The sequence below is a fragment of the Bos grunniens genome, chromosome 10 (assembly GCF_055505025.1).
Source record: "Bos grunniens cultivar Pamir isolate PY7600 chromosome 10, Bosgru_T2T1.0, whole genome shotgun sequence".
NCBI classification, from domain to species: Eukaryota; Metazoa; Chordata; class Mammalia; order Artiodactyla; family Bovidae; genus Bos; species Bos grunniens.
Genome location: NC_141174.1, coordinates 37,251,694 through 37,259,244, shown reverse-complemented (window position 1 = coordinate 37,259,244; position 7,551 = coordinate 37,251,694). Strand labels below are relative to the sequence as shown.

General features: G+C 43.1%; 1 long non-coding RNA gene across 1 annotated transcript; it reads left to right on the top strand.

Moving 5' to 3' along the window:
* The first annotated feature begins 887 nt into the window (after positions 1 to 887).
* LOC147364338 (uncharacterized) lies at positions 888 to 4,259 on the top strand. The gene is made up of 2 exons (XR_015134387.1): positions 888 to 1,199; positions 3,059 to 4,259. It is a non-coding gene; the product is annotated as an uncharacterized LOC147364338 (long non-coding RNA).
* The last annotated feature ends 3,292 nt before the right edge of the window (positions 4,260 to 7,551 follow it).

The following is a 7,551-nucleotide window of genomic DNA, read 5'->3' as shown; positions in this document are numbered from 1 at the left end:
TATATTCGGAGATAAAGCAAATAAGGTAACTTTTTTACTCTAATGATATGTAGCATACTGATCCATACCTGAAAGTTAATAGATATTAAAATCATCTGATTATGTCTAGTATGTTTTTGGTATCAAAATGTGAGATGAAATTTAGTGGAGACAGAGAAAGCTAAGGGTGGATTTCATGGTTTTCAAGTATCATAAATAATATGGGTACTCATTTTACTTCTCCACAGTAGATCATAAACCAGAAATTGCAGCAAGAGATATGTTAGTAATGTTTAAGGAAGACCTTTTGGACCAAATACTGGGGCAAGGAAGTGCTGAAATGTCTGACTCTCTAATCTTTTTGTGATAGGACCAAAGATCACCAGTCCTGAGTTGTCATTATATGTGGTATCTGATGTAGGAGGTTCTGAGGGGTGAGTGGAGGAATCTGAGAGTGTGAAATTGACTCTTGATAGATCTGGTTGGAGGGGAGAAAGAAAAGTCAATTACCTATTAAAAACAATAATGAGATCTCTATCCCTAGGTCATGGAGGTGTTGTGATGATTCCTGACATGGGGTGGGAGTGGGGAGTCTCCACATCTGAAATCCAGATGCGGACACTCTGACATTGCCCTGTGACTTCACCAATTATTCCTCTTCAATCTGTTGTAATCCCAGGTGATTAACTTGAGTGGAGGCCCTGCCTGCAGCTGTGAGTCAAGCAGTACTTTTCCCTTTTGAGCTGGGAGGAGCAGCTTCTGTATCTGTCCTTCCCAGAAAAATCCACAAAGCGTCCTTAAGCCCCAGAGGTTTTCTCTGTCTGGTCAGAGACCTGAGACAGATGATTACCGTGGTCTTGTTGGGTACTTTGTTTTTCCATTAGGAGAGAAAAAACACCCCTGCATCAGCATGGCAGCTGGCACTGAACTAGCTTCCATTAATGTTCAGCTGATTGATGTAGCAGGATCCCTGAAATGTTCCTGGTCATCGAAGAATACCACGTGAAGTTCCACATGCAGACTCTCTAGGTCCTCTGACTGCTAGATTTCAACCTCACTCATTCAGATCCTGAAGCCCAGAATGTGCAGAACCAGAGTTACACAGCTGCCCACAGCAGCAAGATGCTGGCCTCCTAGGTGGATATGCTATTTTCTGCTTGTTAGGCAGGCAATATACATGAAGAAGATGTTGCTGAAGATTCAGGATTTGTCACTAAGAGGTAGGTCAGCGGGAGAGAAAGGGTGTACAAACCTACTTCCTGTGATGTGGGTCTGTGCACAGTCATCCTGATGTGTACTCTGAAACTAAATTGAGTAAAAAGGGGGAAATGTAGCACTAAGTGAGCTCTTTTGCTCCACCATGTAAGTCTCAGAAAGGAATCCTTTGGCCTCTAGATTTTAGGTACTGCTTTTGCTTCCATCATCAATCCTAGATTTGCTGAGCTCAGTGGCAGCTATATACTCTTACACAGGCACTGGAGATAAGACAATAAGTCAGTTTCCTACTTTCATGGAATTTTATACCTAGTGAGAGGATGCAGACTATGAGCAAATAAGCAGATAAATAAAATATCAGAAGGTGATAGGTGATAGAAAGTCAGACTGATTGATGGAGAGCTAGTACTGGGGTAAAGGAATTAATTAGCTTGAGATGTTGGGAACAGACTCACTGAAGAAGTTAATCAGTGACCTGAGTGACAAAAAAGAGCCTATCAGATAGTGATGCAGGGAAAGGGCTTCCCAGCAGAGGGAACTGCTGGTGGAAAGGCTATAAGCTGGGAAGGAGCTGAATGTTTTGGAACAAACAGGAGAGAGATCCACTTGGCTAGAGCTGAGTGAGGTTGGGATACATGATGAGATTGGAAAGGTTGTCAGGGGCCAGATCAGGAGGGATCTTGTGGGCCAGGAGGAGAGTGACTCCAGAATGGTCCTAGAATTGGATTAGACCCTGGAATTCAACTAGTTTGCCCTTCTTACTTCAAAACTAAGGAAACAGAGCCCAGAAAAGTGAGATTGTGTCACCCCATCTCCACCACCCAACCTTAGTTATGCTACAACTGGAAACAAGATCTTCAACTCACAGTCTTTGTTACTTATCATTAAACTCTTCCTGAATGCTAAAAAGGTGTGACTCCTGAAAACTGTCGAACATTTAAACTCCTCATCTTTAAAATATGCCACAGTTGTGCTGTCTTCTTGACTCATATTCTATGACAATGAGAAAATCACAGAGGCAAAGTCAATATTACAGAGTAGATTTCTATTTTCCATAGAGAAGGATAGTTTGAATAGTTTTGTTCTCATAGAAGAATGAAATTTTACAAGGAAAAATGATTTTTTTTCATCAAGAGCCTATGTTTAGCTGCCATGCTCACCATGAAAGATTTTCATAGCCAGGATCAGATTTGGTAGGCTTGGATATGACCTGATGATATGGGGGAGGTCAAGGTGATATGTAGGGGTATAATGCAAACATGAATGAGGGTTGATCAATTGTTTTTTAAAACAACTGGGCAGTATGGCATAGTTACTAAAGATATAGACTGTGGCTCTAGACTAGAAGGATCAGAATTCCAGCTCTAACTGGCTGTGTGAATTTGGGTAAATAATCTAATCTCTGTTCCTCATTTTCTTATGTATAAAAGGGAGTGATAGTTGTATCCTGCTCACAGGGAATTAAATTATTATCTGTAAAAAGATGTAGAGCAATGTTTGTTGCATAATGCTTGTTACATAAGAAACACTATATAAATGTTTCAAAGATTTTTTTTTAAAACATAAAATGTCTGGAATTATCCTTCATTCACTTTGTTAAAATAGAGGGGAGGGAGGCTTATAAATATCTTTGTAGATCAGTTATACATTTCAATAGTAAGTTTGACTTCAGAGTCACATACCAAGGACAACCCCATCATTCTAGGATTGGGACACATTCCTACTACAGGGACATATGGTGCTACTTCTATGCCTAGAAGGAGTTAACATTCTACTGTACATACATTCAGGATCAGAATACTTTATTGTAAGTTATCCACGCACAGGACATACGTGTGTATATATGTCTTGGTCTTTCAAATAGCAGGGACAGCGCCTTCAGGAGCAGTGGCTTTCACATCCTCCTCTGTGTTGAGAAGAAGACTTTACTGAAGAGGGAACATAAATGGAGATTCACTTGGGACCAGCTGAGATCTTCAGTTCTAAAAGGATTTGAGGCTGGAATGATTTAAGCACAGACCCACAGTAAGAGATGTGATCGTGGAGTAGAAGCTTGTTGTCACTGCTTTAGCCTCCATTGATTCAGGGTTTATAACCCCAAGATCTGCCAACAGCCAGGTGCAACAGCAAATGACATCCTCAGTCTCTGGCCTGGAGTCTCCTAGATTTTATGCTACTACTCCTTCTGCTTCCTTTCCATGAACTAACTGGTAGGCTCTGACAGATGTTTTGTTTTCTCTCTCTTCTATAGTCTACCCCCTTTTCTCTATCCTTGCAGGAGAATGTAGAAGAGTCTCCTCCTTCCCCTAGGAGATCTTGAATGGACAGAAGAGTGTCTTCCCTGTCTTTGTCTAGGGATGAAAGCGTAAACAAAGGAATAACTTCAGATTCAAAATAACAGTGTCGGAAGGAACCACATAGTCCATTGGAATGTGTCCTTACTTTGGGGGTTTCTAGGTACAGGTAAGAGTTAGTGTCTGCACAGTGAACCTAGCTAAATGGAGTGGATTGCTTATACCTCAGGTGCCAAGCTTGGCATTCCAGCTACCCTGCTTGGCCATCCTGAATGCTGAGAGGATCTTCAAGAGATCTGTGATCTTCAATGCCAAGCCTACATATCACCTAGCTGAAGGTGAGGGAAAAGAGAAGACAGAGGGTCATCAAGAAGGATTATGACCCAGGCCTGATTGCCAATTGCCTGACCTTGGTCCACATTCTATTGGCTGGAACTTGTCAGAAGGACTCACCTGACTGTAAGGAAGGCTGGGAACTGGGTTTGGCTGTTATCCATGAAGAAACGATACTGATTTGGTGAATAGCCTGTCAGTCTCTACCATAGAGACTATATAACCAATGGTGCTTTAGAGATAGTGGCAGAGTTAAAACACATTTCTTAATCCAAACCACAGGGCTCTCCTCACCAAACCACACTCTGCCATCTCTCTTATAGGTCCCCTACCTTAGGAAGAAAAAAACCCACAGTCCACAGAAGTGGCAAAAGGAGAGCCAAGAAGAAATTTGTTGATCCATTTTCTAAGGAAAATTGGTAAAAATGCTTTGTAACCAAATGAAGTTTGTTTTGCCTGACCATCAGGGGCCAAAATGCTGAGACACCAAGCCCTGCAGCAAAGAGAGGGCTTATTGACAAGGCAGACCAAAAGAGAAGAAACAAAACTCAATTCTGCCTTCTGAAGTCAAGAGTCTGGGGTTATTTATGGTATAACAAATAGGGAAGCAAGGTGGTCTGAGGCATGGGGCATGTGGGAAGCATGGGGATATGGGGGAACATGATTGGGAAAAGTACACAAATCATGGTTCTGCACAGATGTAACTAACTACAGGCCTCTGTACACTCAAACATGGAGGTGCTTAGCATGATGTGGGTTATGGACTTTTCAGTCCTCTGACATCTAAAGATCACCAGGTGAACACCTGCAGATGCCCGGTTGGAATGTCAGTGGTCCTATCCAGTCTTAACCAACTCAGTTTCCACTAATCACAGGTGAGATACCAAGTTCCTGGAAAACAACTCCCTCAAACATTGTTTAGGCTATGTGCTACTTGGAGGACATTTGTCTTAAAATAACTTTGATTAGTGAAGGCAGGTGAAATGAATTTGACTAATCATTATGTGACGTTTCAGCATTACCTGTGTTCAATATCGGGGCTTTTCAGGTGACACTAGTAAAGAACCCATCTGCCAATGCTAGAGACAGAAGAGATGCAGGTTCGATCCCTGGGTCAGGAAGATCCGCTGGTGAAGGAAATGTATTCCAGTATTCTTGCCTAGGAAATCTCATGGACAGAGGACCCTGGCAGGCTACTCATGAGGTCTCAAAGAGTCGGACAAGTAAGCGCACACTCATGTTCAATATTAGAAGTACTGTTGTTTTTGGTAAAAAAAAAAAAAAAAGGAAAAACAGCAATCAGATCTGAAAGAACTCTTAGCACCTACCTACAAGTTTGCCAGACCCAGAAAAGGATGGTGGAAAATCATGACACAAGAGGTATAGATGAATGACTTGAAAGAAGGGGTTCATAAATTGATTCCAGAGAGCATTGGGAGAGGCATAGAAAAGGATGGCCAATCTAGAAATATTTCTCTATGATGGATTGATTAGAAAAGTAAAAATGTTGAAGTCCAAGTTTGAATTGGGAAAACTCATGGAGCTTCATTGTGAAGGCAAAAGAAAAGCTCCTGGGAATGAGATAGCTGATAAAGTTGAGCTGATGGAGATGAGCCACCAGTCCACAGATCTGCTTAAAATTCAGATGTTTAATGGTGACAAATACCAAGTCCTATTTGTGGGGAAAGAAAGGAAAGCACAGCCCATTAAATACAATTCTGGTGTAGAATCCAGTCAAATTCTACTCACAGGAAAAGCCCAATGCAACATGTGGGAATCCTACAAATAAGGGTCAGTCTTGCCTCCTGATGGAGAAGGCAATGGCACCCCACTCCAGTACTCTTGCCTGGAAAATCCCATGGACAGAGGAGCCTGGTAGGCTGCAGTCCATGGGGTCGCTAAGAGTCGGACACGAATGAGTGACTTCACCTTCACTTTTCACTTTCATGCACTGGAGGAGGAAATGGCAACCCACTCTAGTGTTCTTGCCTGGGGAATCCCAGGGACGGCAGGGCCTGGTGGGCTGCCGTCTATGGGGTCGCACAGAGTCAGACATGACTGAAGCGACTTAGCAGCAACAGCAGCAGCTTGCCTCCTGATATGACAGAGCGACCTCACTGTACCATGAACCCTTTGTAACGAAAATCAGCACATCCTGCTGCTGCGGCTAAGTCGCTTCAGTCATGTCCGACTCTTCGCGACCCCATGGACTGCAGCCTACCAGGCTCCTCCATCCATGGGATTTTCCAGGCAAGAGTACTGGAGTGGGTTGCCATTGCCTTCTCTGAGCACATCCTGAGCCTGGCTTTTTCTCACTTCTCTGGGACCTTCTCCACTTGGCTGCTTCCTGTGGACCTGGGGCAAGATGAGGGTTATTGCACGGTTCACCGCAAACACCTGTCTCTTGGTTTTACTTCAACCTTTGATTTCAGATGTTTTCCTTTCCTCCCCTTCTACGTTTGGTCCTTTGGTCTCTTTCCCCTTGCTGACTTTCATCATCCAATTAGAAACAACACCCTCCTCTGGCTACCAGTTTCTCTGGGAACTGTAGGGAGTAACCCCCGAGCCTCCCGCATTCCCCTGGGGCCAGCAGTGCTTCAAAGGAGCATGGTGGCGGCTCCACCTCATGGCTGGGCTGCCTTTCTGTTTGAACAGCTTCCATTGCCCACTGCTGATAAGTAACTCAATGATTCATTAAACACACAAACAATGAGTGAATCTGTTCCATTAGCAAGGCCACCTGTTGTTCTCAGCCGCTCCCAGCTGAAGCCGGTGCACAGGAACAACAGATGCCTCCGTCAGCCGAGTGCCCCGTCCACGTTTGTTGGCATCTTAAAGCTGGAAAGGCAGGGCCCCGGATCTGCTGGTGCTTTCATGCTCTTCCTTTCATCTGGTGGCAGGGCCGCAAGAATATACTGTGAATACAATGCACCTCTCTATAATCAACAGGAAAATTCAAGAGTTTGGTCATTATCGCCCTCCTAGGCTGGTGGAATTAGACAAAGGGGAGAGAGGGATGATCTTGTTCCCTTTTGCTTGCAGGTGACAGGCCAACGGGATTAACCAAGGGCTACCCAAAAATAAAAACAAAAAACCCAAACAAAGCCAAGCCAACTATCTATAAAAAGCAACCCTGCTGATAATACAATCTTGGCTACTTAGTCTCTGGTTCCTGCAGCTGCTCTGGGCCTTTAGGAACCCATCTGCTAGTGGTCACCAGCTGATTATAAATTAAGACTAGCAAAAGTCCGACAAAGCCAAGTTAAGATTCTCAGCAGGCATCATAATCAAGAAAAGTTGATACTTTATTATTTTAAAATACAGCATTTTCTCTCCTCTCATGTATAACTAACTTCTATTGATTATTTTTTTAATTTTATTTTATTTAACTTTACAATAGTGTATTGGTTTTGCCATATATCAGAATGAATATGCCACAGGTATACATGTGTTCCCATCCTGAACCCTCCTCCCTCCTTCCTCCCCATACCATCCCTCTGGGTCATCCCAGTGCACCAGCCCCAAGCATCCAGTATCATGCATCGAACCTGGACCTATTGATTATTATAATAAAGAGGGGGGCTTTCATAAGGTCAGCAATGTTTTTATTTATTTTAGTATTATTTTTAACATTTTATTTAAAAATTAGGAGTACAACCCAATCAAAATATGAGTGGAAGGTCAACAGTGTTAGTTTGGAGCCTGAAAGCTGTGTGGTACCACGAACAGG